The sequence below is a fragment of the Chrysochloris asiatica genome, unplaced genomic scaffold (assembly GCF_000296735.1).
Source record: "Chrysochloris asiatica unplaced genomic scaffold, ChrAsi1.0 scaffold00013, whole genome shotgun sequence".
Lineage (NCBI taxonomy): Eukaryota > Metazoa > Chordata > Mammalia > Afrosoricida > Chrysochloridae > Chrysochloris > Chrysochloris asiatica.
This window is the reverse complement of record NW_006408531.1, coordinates 22871190-22887790: the sequence shown is the minus strand read 5'-3', so window position 1 is coordinate 22887790 and position 16601 is coordinate 22871190. Positions and strand designations below refer to the sequence as shown.

Below are 16601 nucleotides of genomic sequence, written 5' to 3'. Positions count from 1 at the left end.
TAATTGATGGTCTGTTCCACAGTCTGCCCCTAGCCTTGTTTTCGCTGATGATATAGAGCTTTTCCATCTTCTCTTTCCACAGATGTAGTCAATTTGATTTCTATGTGTTCCATCTGGTAAGGTCCATGTGTATAGTCATCTTTTATGCTGTCTAAAGAAGGTATTTGAAATAAACAAATCATTGGTTTTGCAGAAATCTACCATTCATTCTCCAGCATCATTTCTATCACCAATGTCCTTCCTCTTTGCTCCCAACCTTTGCATTCCAAGCCATAGGACAGAATTATCCCCAGTAGACTTCCAAGGATGTAGTATTTACAGATGCAGACTGCCACATCCCTCTCCTGCCATATTTCTCTCCCACAGAACAGCTGGTAAGTTCAAACCACCAACCTTTGGTTAGCATCTGAGTGCTTAACCACTGCACCACCAGGACTCCCAAATAAAGCTAACATGGATTTTTATAGCCTGACTATTTTAGGTATTTGTTTTCCTGATGCCTCATTTAATTATATATATTTTTATAATATTGTATTTGGTTTAGAAATGTACTATATATTTATTAATATTGACATTTTTATTTATTTCTGGTTCCCAATAAGCTCACTACAAAAATCCTTTCTCAAGAGTGCACTTTGTAAAGAAATGTCTTTAAATGTATTGTTTTAACCATTACAAATTAAAATTCTAAAGAACATTGGGTACTAAACTCTTTAGTACTATAATTACTGCTTTAACATATAATTTTATCATGTCTACTTAGTATAGTTAATTAAGGTTTCTACTCTAACATATAGTGAAATTCTCTAGCTCTAAAGTGCAATTATGTTCATAAATGATAGTAATAAACACACACTAATAACCAAACAAATACTTGTTTTGAATAGTTTAATATGTTAAAAGTCATGGAGTGGCATCTTTTAACATAGTATCATAAATGTGCCTCTTGCTTTATATGACTAACAGAATTTGAATACAAAATGACCCCATTTTCCTTCATGCATTAAATGATTTTCTGAGCCAAATGTTTTCTGATGTAATAGTTTTACTCGTCCTAACAGCATAGCTCTTAGACTTGAAGTATTTGACATACTAAAATAAAGAACAGATTACTGCAATTCTGATCCTAGGAATATACCAAAAATATGGATAGCAGAAGCAGAAACAGAAACTTGAACACCAATATTCATTGCAACACTGTTCATAATAACCAAAAAAGGAAGACACTTACATGCCTATCAAAAGATAAATTAAAAAATTTAAAGATGGCACATACATAAGGAGCTATGGTAGTATAATGATTATGAGTCAGGCTGCTAACCTCAAAGTCAGGTTTTTTGTTAAAAGTCATGGATTGACTTTGAACCAAAGTAACAAACCAGCTTTCTGGGTGGGACGGGCCCCTCTAAAGGTTTTAGGAGTGACTAGTGGCACCTCCTTGCCTCGGTGCAAGTTCGGACCTCCCAGTCTCCCGCTGCCCTGAGTATCAGGCACCCAAAGATGCTGTGGTTGGTACCTGTTGACTGTGACCAAGGAGCCTCCCAGATAGTCTCAGCATCCTTTGAATTTGGTCCCTGCCCTTCACCTCCCTTCTCACTCTTCGGGTGAAGGGAGGTCATCGTTGGTTCCACAGTTTTGCTGACACTGACATTTCTCTTAAGTCATCTTGAACAGCCTCCTTCTTATGTAAATAGCTGGCTAGACCGTATATTTTCGTTGGACATCAATAACATTTAACTTGAGAGCTTTTCCCTTTTTAGTCCAAAATGTTGAGATATTGGGCAGGGGGGGGGGGGGGAGGGATACCAATCTCATCAAGCCAGACCAATAGAAGTTCCTTTGATTTGCTCCCACGGGAGTTCCGTCTTGTAAAAGTTCATGACCCACCCCTAAACCAGCCTTTAGCCAACAAGCCCAGGCCCCCCACTGTGCTGGACATCCCTTCAGAGCCACACAGCCTCACCATCCACATCATTCAGCTGATCCAGCACAACTGACGTCTGTGCAACCTCATTGCCACAGCTCAGACCCAGAATCAGCAACAGACAGAGGGTGTAAAGACTGAAGAAAGTGAACCACTTTCCTCCTGCCCTGGATCACTTCCTCTACCTGATGACCTCCTGCCTTCAGATTGCAAGAATCCCAATGCACCATTCCAGATCCTGCACAGTGACCCAGAGAGTGACTTTTATCGTGGAAAAGGGGAACCTGTGATTGAACTCAGCTGGTACTCCTGTCGACAGGTTCTATACCAGGCAGTGGCCACAATCCTGGCCTACACAGGCTTTGAGAGTGCTAATGAAAGTGTCCTGGAGACCCTAACTGATGTGGCACATGAGTATTGCCTTAAGTTCACCAACTTGCTGCGCTTTGCTGCAGATTGGGAGGGTTGGCGGGGACAGACTCCTTTCCCTGACATTATGGAGCAGGTATTCCATGAAGTGGGCATTGGCAGTGTACTTTCCCTCCAGAAGTTCTGGCAGCACCGTATCAAGGACTATCACAGTTACATGCTATAGATTAGTAAGCAAGTCTCTGAAGAGTATGGAAAGATTGTCAATCCTGAGAAGGCCACAGAGGACACCAAACCTATAAAGATCAAGGAAGAACCTGTGAGCAACATCGCTTTCCCTGTCAGTGAGGAGCTGGAGGCAGACCTTGCTTCTGGAGATCAATCACTGCCCATGGGAGTCCTCGGGGCTCAGAGTGAACATCTGCCATCTAACCTGGAGGTTGAAGCTTCACCACAGGCTTCAAGTGCAGAGGTAAATGCTTCCCCACTTTGGAACCTGGCCCATGTGAAAATGGAGCCTCAAGAGAGTGAAGAAGGTAATGTCTCTGGGCATGGTGTGCTGAGTAGCGATGTCTTTGAGGAGCCCATGTCAGGCATGAGTGAAGCTGGAATCCCCCAGAGCCCAGATGACTCAGACAGCAGCTATGGGTCCCACTCTATTGATAGCCTCATGGGGTCCTTCCCTGTCTTCAACCTGTGCTGCAAGAAGAGGATGAGGAAAATATAAAAGGGAGATTTTTGTACAAACCTCATAAGAAGCAACAGGAAATCTTGATGTATTAGAATGTCTCCATAAATAATTATTTGACTCTTATTCTTAAATATTGTGGGTTGTTCTGATTTCCATGCTACTGGATTCAAGGTTACATTTTATTTTTACATTGTTTTTGTACAGTTTTCCACAGCAACCAAGCTACCATTCAGACAGAATGCAACATTGAAATGATAATTGGGAAACCAAAGCAAAAAAAAAAAAAAAAAGAGGGTTTTTGTTTCCATGAAGATATACAGCCTCAGAACCGAGTCAGAAAACACCATACCACCACCACCACCACATACATACATACATATATACATACAATACAATACATTATTAAAAACAAAAGCAAAGCCCATTGCCTTCAAGTCAGTCTGACAATGACAACTCCATATATCACTTTTATGTTGTTGAAAAAAGGTATTTGCAATGAATAAATTGTCGGTCTTGTAAAATTCTATTATATGGTTTCCAGTATCATTTATATCACCAGGGCCATATTGTCCAACTACTGATCATTTATTTTGTTTTCAACCTTAGTATTCTAATCACCAGTAATTATCAGTGCATCTTGACTGCATGTTTGATAAATTTCAGACTTAGAATTCTTCAGTTTCATCATACTAACTTGAGTGGTTGGTGAGTGCATTTGACTAAAAGTGAAATGAACTGTTCTTCCTTGTAGTCATGTGGAAAGTATCCTTTCATGGACAGCATTATACTTAAAGATAGATCTTGAAGTGTTCTTTTTGACAACGGATGTGACATAATTCCTCTTCTATTTGTCATTTTCAGCATAGTAAGCCATATGATTGATTCAAAATGGCCAATATCAGTCCATTTCAGCTCACTAATGCCTAGTATACCAATCTTAGCACAACTATTAGTCATAAACAGCTGGTAGTTTTAAACCGCTGACCCTGAGGTTAGCAGCCTGATTCATGACCACTACCCTGCCAGATCTTGGTTATTCAAATAGGAGTATATTTTTCTCACATTCCATGAAGTCTAAAGGAACTTGACATTGATGTTGTGATGTCCATTTCCTGAGATTCTGTTGGCCTTTCCCTCATGGTAACAAGATGGTGGCTTCATTTCAATGCACTGTGTCTGTCTTCAAGATAGGAAAAAGAAGGGGTTAAAAAGGCAGAGCCTTCTGCATCAGATCTTATCCTCATAAAAAACAAAACTTTTCCTTGAAATCCTCAGCAGGCTTATGTCCAACCAATGGCCACAGGTTTATAACGTGATCATTTCTAGCTCCAAGAGAGGTGGGTAAATGAAATTGTAAACCTTTACAGCCTCTCAAGTGGGAGATGAAATACAAAAGTTTATTGTGAATAGTCTGAATCCGGCAAATAGTTGTTTTTCTATAAGCTGTAATTGGAACTGAAATAATTTTATAATGAAACTTTCTACATGTTACGTGTCCATAAAACTCAATAAATGGTAGTTTAGTAGTCCAACTTAAAAAAAAAAAAAAAAAAGGAAACAAAGTACTGATATAGGAGACAACACAGATGACTCTTGAAAACATTATACTGAGTGAAAACAATCCCAAAGGGCAAATATTGTATGATACCACTTAAATGAAAAGGTAACTGTATACAGATCAAATTTTATTAGTGGTTGTTAGTGGCTTGGTCAGGGTGGACTCCTGGTGTAGTACTATAGGATCAGCACTGGACTGTAAACCACTAGATCAGCAGTCCAAAAACCCACCAGGTGCTCCCTGAAAACATTATATAGGGTTGCTATGAGTCCAAATCGACTTGACAGCATTTAATAACAACAGGGAGAGGGAAGGAAGGAAAAAGGGGAGTCTTAGTTTAGGGTCATTGAGTTTGTGTTAATAGTGGTGATGGTTCTGCAACATCATGAATGTTATTGTAAAAATATTGAATTGACAAATGTTTGGTTATATAGGTAGTCCCAGACTTACAACACATTCTAGTTATGATGAACCACACTTATGATCACCTTTTTTTGGGGGGTGAATACATCTTATTTTTTAAACACTGGGCTGCTAACCACAAGGTAGGTGACTTCCATCTAGCTACTCTAACAACCACTCGTCTGTCAGTTTGTTGTACTGTGGTGGTTTGTGAGTTGCTGTGATTCTGGAAGCTATGCCACCAGCATTTTAAATACCAGCAGAGTCATGTATGGTGGACAGGTTTCAGGTAAGCTTCAAGATGAAGACAGACTAGGAAGAAAGAGTGACAAACTACTACCGAATAATTAGTCACTAAAAAATGTATGAATAGTAGAGAAAAACTGTCATACATACTGCCGGAAAATAAGCCCCTCAGGTTGTACGGCACTCAAAATGCGATGGGGAAGAGCTGCCTCCTCAAAGTAGAGTTGACCATTACAACAAAAATGGAGTAAAACTCATGGGAGTAAGCCCATGGGCATAAACCTGTGGGACCTGCATTTGCTGATAGGACACAACTCAAAATGAAGAGAAGCAGCTGTAAACATCGGAACAGCCAATAATCGGAACATGGAATTGGAAATTGTCAAAAATGAAATGGAACACATAAACATCCATATCTTAGGCATTAGTGAGCTGAAATGGACTGGTATTGGCCATTTTTAATCTGACAACCACATGGTTTGCTATGACAGGAATGACAAATTGAAGAGGAATGGTGTTGCATTAATTGTCAGAAAGAACATATCCCAATCAGTCATGAGGTACAATACTGTCTGTGATAGGAAAATATCCATGCCCCTACAGGGAAGCCCAGTTAATACCACTATTAATCAAATTTTTGCAACATCCACTAAAGCCAGTGAGGATGAAATAGAAGATTTCTACCAACTTCTTCAATCTGAAATTGATCAAATATGCAATCAAGATGTACTGACTATCACTGGTGATTGGAATGCAGAGGTTGGAGCAAAGAGGAAAGATCAGTAGTTGGAAAATATGCCCTTGGTGATAGAAATGATGCCAGAGATTGCATGATAGAATTCTGAAAAATCAATGATTTGTTTATTTCAAATACCTTCTTTGGACAGCATAAGAGATGATTATACACATGGACCTCACCAGACGGAATACACAGAAATCAAATTGACTACATCTACAGAAAGAAATGATGGAAAAGCTCTCTATGATCAGTCAAAACAAGGCCAGGAACAGATTGTGGAACAGACCATCAATTACTCATATGCAAATTCAAACTGAAGCTGAAAAAAATTAAAACAAGTCCACAAGAGCCAAAATACAACCTTGAATATATCCCACTTGAATTTATAGATCCTCTGAAAAATAGATTTGATATATTAAATACTAAAGACCAAAGATAAGAGTTGTAGAATGACATCAAGAGCATCATACAGGAAGAAAGCAAAAAGTCACTGAGAAGACAATAAAGACGGAAAAGATTAAATGGATATTAGAAGAGACACTGAAAGTTGCTCTCCAGCATAGAGAAGCTAAAGCAAATGGAAGAAATGAGGAGGTCCAAGAGCTGAACAGAAAATTTCAAAGGTCAGCTTGAGAAGACAAAGTCAAATATTATAATAAAATGTGCAAAGATCTGGAGTCAGAAAACCAAAAAGGAAGAACACACTCAGCATTTCTCAAGCTGGGGGAACTGAAGAAAAATTCAAGCCTCGACTTTCATTATTGAGGGATTCTCTTAGCAAATTATTGAATGATGCAGAAAGCATTAAAAGAAGATGGAAGGAATATACAGTCACTGTACCCAAAAAAAAAAAAAAAGTTGATGTTCAACCGTTTCAAGAGGTAGCATATGATCAAGAGCCAATGATACTGAAGGAAGAAGTCTAAGATGCATTGAAGGAATTGGCGAAGAACAAGGCACCAGAAACTGGTGGAATAAAAATTGAAATCTTTCAAGAAAGTAAAGTGGCACAGGAAGCACTCACTCATCTGTACCAAAAAATTTAGAAGACAACTCTCTGGCCAATAGATTGGAAGAGATCCATATTTGTGCCCATTCCAAAAAGAGGTGACCCAACAGAATGCGGAAATCATCGGACAATCTCTTTGATATCTCAAGCAAGTAAAGTTTTGCTCAAGGTAATACAATCATACATTGACAGAGAACTTCCAGATGTTCAAGCTAGATTCAGAAGAGGATGTGGAACGAGCAATATCATTGCTGATGTCCAATGGATCTTGGCTGAAACTAGAAAGATTTTTTTTTTAGTGCTTTATTTTGAATTATGTGATAGTTTACATGGGAGAATATTGGCTTCACATTGATCCCATCTACATTGTTTCCTTGCCATGGTTACAATCCCCTCCATGCAACATCAACCAACCAAAGGATATACCCAGCAAGCCTGCCCCCTGGTCATCAGCACACAGCCCCACTCCCTCTCCAGGTCCAAAGTCTGCAGCTGGTCCATCTCTCCACATCATCATCTCTGCCTCCATCTTTGGCATCACTGCTTCTTTGGCTAGGGTTCCGCTCTCCATTCTTCTCCCTTGATGGTCCTAAGGACCTCCGCTCCTAGACTGCAAAGTAAATCACTCCCCTCCTTATGCTCCAAAATGTCTACTTTTACATTTCAAGCCCTTACAATCAGTCCTGATAACAATTATTCACTATTGTATCACGAGTCACCTATCTGCCTCTCCTTTCATAAGCCCCGCCTTGACAGATTGGATACTACTCAGTGGGGATTCTACCTTCCTCCACACTCTCTGGATCTAGGTTTCCTCTTGAAAGCTTGTAAGCTAGTCACTTCTTGCCTCTGTAGTACTCCCATTCTGGGTAGCCAATGTCCAAGTTGCCCATCCCTGTCTTTCCATGTATGGAGGGGGTGGTAATGATCCTCATTGTGAAGATTTCTTCCCTCCTTTGATCTACTGCATCCATAGGTGTAGGTCAAGTTCATCAAGTTGTATCAGATTATTGTTTTTTACCTCCTTTCTTCTTCTAGTTGAGCTCTGATTATCCAGTCATTGAAGCCAGGTCAAGTGGGTATTATCTGCAAGTGTTGGTATACTTATGCATGTGCCCTCTCTTCTTATCAGCTGGGCACTTCACTATCCACTCTAGTCCTCTGTGACTATGTCACTGACTCTGGGTCCAAGAGTCCCAGGTCTTGCCACACTGCTGGCCACCCAGGTCTCCACCCGGGTTCACAAGAGTCTACTGAATGTTGTAGGGCTTAGCTCGCAGCTTCCTTGCTGCTTTTCCCTCACTTCCCCTTATTGGTGATGAATGTGGTCACCAATCAGAGCATGTATTCCCATTGAGTCATAGTCTTGGAAGGGGATTTACACTGAGGGGACCCGATCACTTACCTTGATGTCTCCTGGGCAAGCAACTTGCTTTTTCTTGTAGTAGTCAGTAGGTCAGCCTATATTGTTTTTTGTTTGTTTGTTTTTTCCTGTGGGTCTTTCTTTCAAGAAGTATCTTCTGTTCTTCTAGCCACTCTAGGCTGGTCTGCTCATCCTTTCAAGTGGAAATTTCCCATCTCTGAAGATTCTGGATGTGGTTCAGGCTTCCACCTATAGTCTTATGTATTACAGAGGCTCCACAGGTAGCCTCCTTCACTGGGCACATTGTAGCCCCATTTTAGGTGTTCCAATCAGTTATAGACAGAAGAAGGACTGACAAGCTTTCTATGGTGATGTTTCTGGCTATTCCTTTCTCTCCCCCTCCAGTGTCTATTTTATAATATTAATCAAGGAAAACCAAGATTCAAAAGACAGTGAAGCACCTTAACATTACCCCCCCCTTTTCCCCATTCTAACCATGTCTCAATCTCTATCCTAGAGCCCTGTTTTTCCAAGGTTGTGCATACATCATTATTTGCCTCTGTCCCACTTCAGCTTCACATTCACCCTATAGTATTTCATTTCATTGCAATGATTACATGCCCCTCCATGCATCATCAAATAACCAAAGGATACACCCCACAGACCCACCCCCCTAGATGTCAATGAACAGCTCCCCTCCCCCATGAGTCTTATGTCCCCAGCCACTCCATCTGTCAACACCATCATCTCTGTCTCCATGCCTGGCCTCACTACCTGTCTGGGTAGGATCACACTTTATGCTCTTCTCACTTGATGGTCCCAGGGACTCTGCTCCTGGGTGGGCTGCAAAATCAATCACTCTCCTCCTTTTGCAAAAAAAAAAAAATAGAATCTGCCTCTACATTTCCGACCCTCACAGTCAGTCCTGGTGGCAGTTATTCATTGCTGTACCACAAGAATCTTATCCCCATTTCCTTTCATCAGCCCAGTCCCAACAGATTGGAACTCATTCAATGGAGGTTCTGCCTACTCCTGCCCCATCTGGAACTAGGCTCCCTCTTGAGAACTTGTAGGCCAGTTACTTCTTGCCTTTATAGGTCCCCCTCCCTATTTTGGTTCTGGGCAATTTCTAGCCCCCTTTAAGGTATTCCAGTTAGTTATAGGCTGAAGACAGGCTTACATGTTTTCTATTGTGATGTTTCTAGCTATCACCCCCCACCACCACCACCAAGTGTCTATTTTACAGTGGCAGGCAAGGGAAACTAAGATTCAAAAGACAGCCAAACATCCTAATATTATTCCTTTCTTTTACCCTTTCAAGCCATGACTCTATCCCTGTATCCTGAATCCCTGTTATTCCAAGGTTGTGCATACATTGTCATTTACCTCTGTCCCACTTAGCCCATGCAAACCTGCCCAATCATTCTCCCGTCTGCCTAGTTCTTCTTTTCCCTCCCCCTTCTTGTGTATTGCCAGCACACATACACCCCAGCAGCCAGGTTTTCCTTTGTCTATTCCTTACCCTGTGCTCTTTCTTCCCCTCCCTCCCCTCCTCTCATCCTGTACATCCCAGTGATCAGCAATTATATATATAGATTTCCCCCCTTTTGGATGGGTTCTTTTTCTTAGTCTTTTACAATAATGGCCTTATGTAGTATTTCTCCTTTTGTAACTGACTAATTTCACTCAGCATAATGTCCTCAAACTTCATCCATGCTATGCGGTGGCATGTGCCACAGTTTGTTTGTCCATTCTTCAATTAATGGGCATTTTGGCTGTCTCCATTTTTTGCTTTTGTAAATAGTGCTGCTATGAACATTGGTGTGCATATATCTACTTGTGTTATGGCTCGTACTTTTGTGGGTAAATACCAAGTAGAGGAATTGCTGGATCATAAAGTATTTCTATTTCCAACCTTCTAAGGAAGCGCCATATTGCTTTCCAGAGTGGTTGGATCATTTTGCAGTCCCACCAACAATATAGGAGGATCCCCGTCTTTCCTCATCCTCTCCAGCATCTATTGTCCTCTGCTTTTCCATCTTTGCTGTTATTGCTGGTGTGAGATGATATCTCATTATTGTTTTGATTTGCATTTCTCTGGTGTCTAGTGATTGTGAACATTTCTTTATGTTTGTTGACTGCCTGGATCATCTCCTTGGTGAAGTGTCTATTCATGTCCTATGCCCATTTTTTTAATTGGGTTATTTGTCTTTTTCTTATAGAGGTATTATATATTTTAAAAATAAGTTCCTTATCTGATGTGTTGTTCCAAAAAAATTTTTCCCGTTCTGTGTGTTCCCTTTTTAATCCTCTGGTGAATTCTTTTGATGCACGTAAGTTTTTAATCTTTAGTATGTTCCACTTATCTATTTTTGTCTAATTTTGTTTGTGTACTTTTCAAAATGTTTGCTAGTCTGTGTATTCCCTGAATTAGTGCCCTCACATTTGTCCCTATTCTTTCATTGATGACCTTCATAATTTGAGGATTCACATTTAGATCTTTAATCCATACTGAGTTCATTTTTGTATAGGGCATGAGGTAAATGTCTTTTGCATATTACTTTCTTTCTTTTGCATATTACTTTCCAGTTTGGCCAGCACCATTTGTTAAAAAGACTATCTCCTCCCCATGCAATATGCCTAGGCACTTGGTCGAAAATCATTTGGCTGTATGTGGATGGGTTAATTTCTGGATTCTACATTCTGTTCCATTGATCAATGTATCTTTCATTGTACTAGTACCAGGCTGTGAAACTACAAATATTTTTTACTTGTGCTTTATTGACTACACAAAGGCCTTCAATTGTGTGGATCATGACAAGCTATGGACAACATTAAGAAGTATGAGTATTTCGGAACACTTAATTGTGCTCATGAGTAATCTGTACATGGGCCAAGAGGCAGTTGTTCAAATAGAACATGGGAACACTGAATAGTTTAAAATGAAGAAAGGTGTGCAACAAGATTGTATTCTTTCACCATAGTTATTCAACCTGTATGCTGAGCAAATAATACGAGAAGCTGGGTTCTATGAAGAAAAATGTGGCATCTAGATTGGAGGAAGACTCACTAACAACCTGCGATATGCAGATGATACAACCTTGCTTGCTGAAAATGAAGAGGACTTAAAACATTTACTGATGAAGATCAAAGAGCACAGCATTTGGTATGTATTGCATATCAATGTAAAGAAAACAAAAATCCTCACCAGTGGACCAATAAACAACATTCTTATCAACAGAGAAAAGATTGAAGTCAAGGATTTCATTCTTCTTGGATCAACTATCAACACTCATGGAAGCAGCAGTCAAGAAATCAAACAACGTATTTCATTAGACAAACCTGCTACATAAGACCTTTTTCAAGTGTTGAAGAGCAAAGCTGTCAGCTTGAGAACTAAGGTGCACATGACCCGAGGTATGGTATTTTCAGTAACCTCATATGCATGTGAAAGCTGGACAGTAAATAAGGAAGACCGTAGAAGAATTGATGCTTTTGAGTTATGGTGTTAGAGAAGAATATTGAAAGTGTTATGGGCTTCCAAAAGAACCAACAGATCTGTTTTGGAAGAAGTGTAGCCAGAGTGGTCCTTGGAGGCCAAGATGGCCAAACCTTGTCTCTCATACTTCTGACATATTTTCAGGAGGGACCAGTCACTGTAGAAGGATATCATGTTGGGTAAGGTGGAGGGTCAGAGAAAAAGAGGAAGACCCCCAGCGAGGTAGATTGGCCAAGTGGCAGCATCGATGGACTCAAGCGTGGCAACAATAGTGAGGTTGGCCCAGGATCGGGCAGTGTTTTGTTCTGCTATGTATAAGGTTACTATTAGTCAATGCTAACTCTAATGCACCTAACAACAACAACAACAACGTAATAAGGCATGATGTCCTTCTCCAAGGACTGTTATCTCCTGATAATATGTCCAACGTACTTAAGATGAAGTCTCGCCATTCTTGCTTCAAAGGAACATTCTGATTGTACTTCTTCCAAGACAGTGTTCATTCAAACAAATTTTCATTCTTCTAGCAGTTCAGGGTATATCTAATATTCTTTACCACAGTTCAAATTCACCAATTCTTATTTGGTCTTTTTTATTCACTGTCAAGCTTGCATATATATTAAGGATTGAAAATACCCTGACTTGGGTCAAGCACACCTTAGTTTGCAAAGTGTCATCTTTGCTTTTAGCACTTTAAAGAGGTCTTTTGCAGCAGATTTACTTAATGCAATACATCATTTGATTTCTTCACTGTTACTTCTGTGGGTATTGATTGTGGATCTAAGTAAAATGAAATCCTTGACAACTTCAAACTTTTCTCTATCTATAATGATATTGCTTATTGGTCCATTTGTGCGGATTTTCATTTTCTTTATGATGAGGTGCAATTCATACTGAAATCTGCCTGGCTTTTGATCTTCATTAAAGTATTTCATGTACTTTAAGTGTGTATTCTAAGTGTCCTTTGCTTTCAGCAATCAAGGATCTATTAAATGACAGGTTTTTAATGAATATTTCTCCAATTTTGATGCTGTGTTTTTTTTTTTATATATAGTCCAGGTTTTCTGATTACTTGTCCAGCATACAGACTGATTAAGTATGGTGGAAGGATACAATACTGAGACATACTATTCCTGATTTGAAACTATACAGCAGATGCTTCCCCTTGTTCTCTTTGTCTATAGACTAGCTTTTCATGAGAATAATTAAGTATTCTGAAATCCCATTCATTGCAATGTTATACATGATTTGCTATGATTCACATAATTAAATGTTGTGGTGCAAGGTCAGCGGTTCAAACTCATCAGCCATTCCTCAAAAAACTTACACAGGCTCGCCAAGAGTCAGAACCAAACTGATAGCTCATAACAACAACAACAACAACAACATAGTCAATAAAACAAAAGCAAACAACTTTTAGTTATCATCTGTTTTCAACCAAGATTTATCTAACTTCAGCAATGATATTCCTTGTTCCATGTCCTTTTCTGAATCTGGCTTGAATTTCTGGCAGTTACCTGCCAATGTACTGCTGCAACTGTTTTTGAATTATCTTCAGCAAAATTTTACTTGAAGGTGATCCTAATGATGGTGGTGGTGGTGATAGTTATGTGCTGTGGAATCGGTTCTGACTAATAGCTACCCTGTATAGGGTTTCTGAGGCTGTAAACCTTTATGGGAGCAGAAAGCCGCATTTTTCTCCCACGGAACTGCTGGTAGTTTCAAACTGCTGACCGTGAGATTAGCATCCCGATTCACAATTACTACGCTACCAGAGCTCCTGATAGTAATAATATTGTTAAATAATTCCCACATTCTGTAGAGTCACCTTTCTTTGGAACGGGCATAAATATGGATCTCTTCCAGTCGTTTGGCCAGGTAGCTGCCTTCCAAATTTCTTGCATTGACTTGTAAGTACTTCCAGCATTACATTGGTTTGTTGAAACATTTCAATTTGTATTCCAGCAATTCCTGGAGCCCTCATTTTCACTAACGCCTTCAGTGCAGCTTGAACTTCCTCTTTCAATATCATTGCCTCTTAAAATGGTTGAACATAAAGAATTCTTTTTAGTACAGTGATTCTGCATGTTCCTTCCATGCTTTTTTTCATGCATCATCCAATATGTTGCCCATGTTGTTCTTGTTAAATGTTGGCAAGTCGGTTCCAAGGAGAGGCTGGTGAGTTTAAATCACCAACCTTTCAGTAAGCAGTCCAATACTTACCATACATTGCCACAACAGGAGCCCAATTTTTGCCCTTTTGTTGTTGTTAAGTGCTGTCAAGTCAGTTCTGACTCATAGCAACCCTGTATAGGGTTTCCAAGAAGTGGTTGATGGATTTGAACCACTGAACTTTTGGTTAGCAAGCCAGTGTTTATCCTACAGTACCTCACCAGAGTCCTATTTTTTACCCATAGAATCTTTCAATATGGCAACTTGTAGCTTGATTTTTCTCTTCAATTCTTTTCAGCTGGAGAAATGTTGAGCACATCATTCCCTTTTGGTTTTCTTACTCCAGGTTTGTGTGCATTCCATTATAATAATTTGAACTGCCTTGACGTCTTGGTGATACAGTGGGTTAAGTGTTGAGTTGCTAACTGAAAGGTTGTTCTTTCAAACCTACCAGCCAACTTCCACAGGAGAAAGATGAGGCAGTCTGATCCCATAAAGATTTATAACATTAGAAATCCTATAAAGCAATCTTAGTCTGCCCTGTAGGATCCCTCTGAGCTGGAATCGAGTAGAAGACATGGGTTATGCTTGACCTCTCAGCTGTCCTTTAAAATCTTCTGTTTAGTTATTTTACATCATAATTTCTTCATTCTACTTTAGCTACTCTACATTCTAGAGCAAGTTTCAGAGTCTCTTCTACATCCATTTTGTCCTTCCTTTCTTTTCTGTCTTGTTAATGACCTTTTGTTCTCTTCATGTACTCGTCAAGTATGATGACTTTGATATCATTCCAAAACTCATCTTTGGTCATTAGTTATTAAATGCATCAAATTTATTCTTGATAGGTCTCTAAATTCAGGTGGGATGTACTTAAAGCCATACTTTGGCTCTCATGACTTGTTTTAAATTTCTTCGGCTCCAACTTGACTTGCATATAAGCCACTGGTAGTCTGTTCTGCAATTGGTCCCTGGCTTTGTTCTGAATAATCACATTGATTTCTCCATGGTCCCTTTCCACAAATGTACTCCATTTTATTCCTGTGTATTTCATCTGTTGAAGCCCATGTGTATAGTTGTTGTTTCTCTTGTTGAAAAAGATATTTGCTAGGAAAATAAGTTGTTTGTCTTACAAAATCCTATCATCACTAAGGCCATATTTTCCAACTACTGTTTTTAACTTTCACATTCCAATCACCAGTAATTATCAATGCATTTTTATTGTATGCTTGATCAATTTCAAACTGTAGAAGTTGGTATAAATCTTCAATTTCCTCATCTTTAGCATTAGTGGTCAGTGCCTAAATTTGAATTATAGTTGTATTGACTGGTCTTCCTTGTGAGCATATGGATATTATTCAATCACTGACAGCACTATACTTCAGGATAGATCTCAAAATATTGTTTTACAATGAATGTGACACCATTCCTCTGCCATTTGTCATTCCTTGCATCATAGAGTATAATATTGTTGTTGTTGTTGGTAGGTGCCATCTAGTCGGTACAGAGTCATAGCACAACAGAATGAAACACTGCCCAGTCCTATACCAAACTTACAGTCATTGCTATATTTGAGCTCATTGCTGCTGCCACTGAGCCAATCCATCTTGTTGGAGTTCTTCCTCTTTTTCTCTGACCCTCCACTTTACCAAACACAGTATCCTTCTCCAGAGACTGGTCCATGTAACAATATGTCTAAAGTATAACAGGCGAAGTCTGGCCATTCTGGCTACCAAGGAGAATTCTGGCTGTACTTCTTCCAACATAGATTTGTTTGTTGTTTTGGTAGAAAATGGAACTTTTAATATTCTCCTCCAGCATCAAACCTCAAATGCATCAATTATTCAACAGTCTTCCTTACTCACTGTCCAACTTTCAGATGCAAATGAGGTTATTGAAAATACCATGGCTTGGGTCAGGCACACTTTAGTCCTCAATTGATACCTTTGTTCTTCAATACTTTAAAGAGGTTTTGTGCAGCAAATTGGCCTAATGCAATAGGTTATCTTGACCATAAGATTATCTCATTCAGTCCATTTCAGTTCACTAATGCCTAGTATATTGGTCTTTATGCATTCCATTTTATTTTGTTGATTTTCAATTTTCCTGGATTTGCATTTCATACAGTCATTCTGATTATTTAATGAATGTTTATAGCTACTGTTTTATCCTCATTTTGAGTTAGGCCAAATAAGTGGATGAAGTTCCTGAAAATATCACTAAGGCTTACTCTACTTTAAAAAGGCAGCTCTTCCCCAGAAGAATTTTGAGCTTTCTAACGGTCTTGGAAGAGAGGCTCACCTTCTGTAAGTAGACCAGACAATGTTCTGCTGCTATTCATAAACTTCTCATTGGCCAATGTATTCGGAAATAGATTTCCAAATCTTCTTTTCTAGTGTGTCTTAGTCTGGAAGCTCTACTCACATGGCAGAAACCTTGCCATCAGGGGTGACCCTGCTGACATTTGAATCACCAGCGGCAAAGTTTCCAGTATCACAATCATCCACAAGCTGCCACAGTACAACAAACTGACAAATGGATGGTGGATCATTCCCATGCCACCTTCTAGGGACAAACAGTGATTGATTTCATAACGATATTGATAATAGAAAACTTAATAAGGAAACAAAAA

At 39.4% G+C, this 16601-nt stretch overlaps 1 pseudogene; it reads left to right on the top strand.

The window, feature by feature from the left end:
* The first annotated feature begins 1766 nt into the window (after positions 1-1766).
* On the top strand, positions 1767-3020 carry LOC102831157 (annotated as a pseudogene).
* Positions 3021-16601: the final 13581 nt, after the last annotated feature.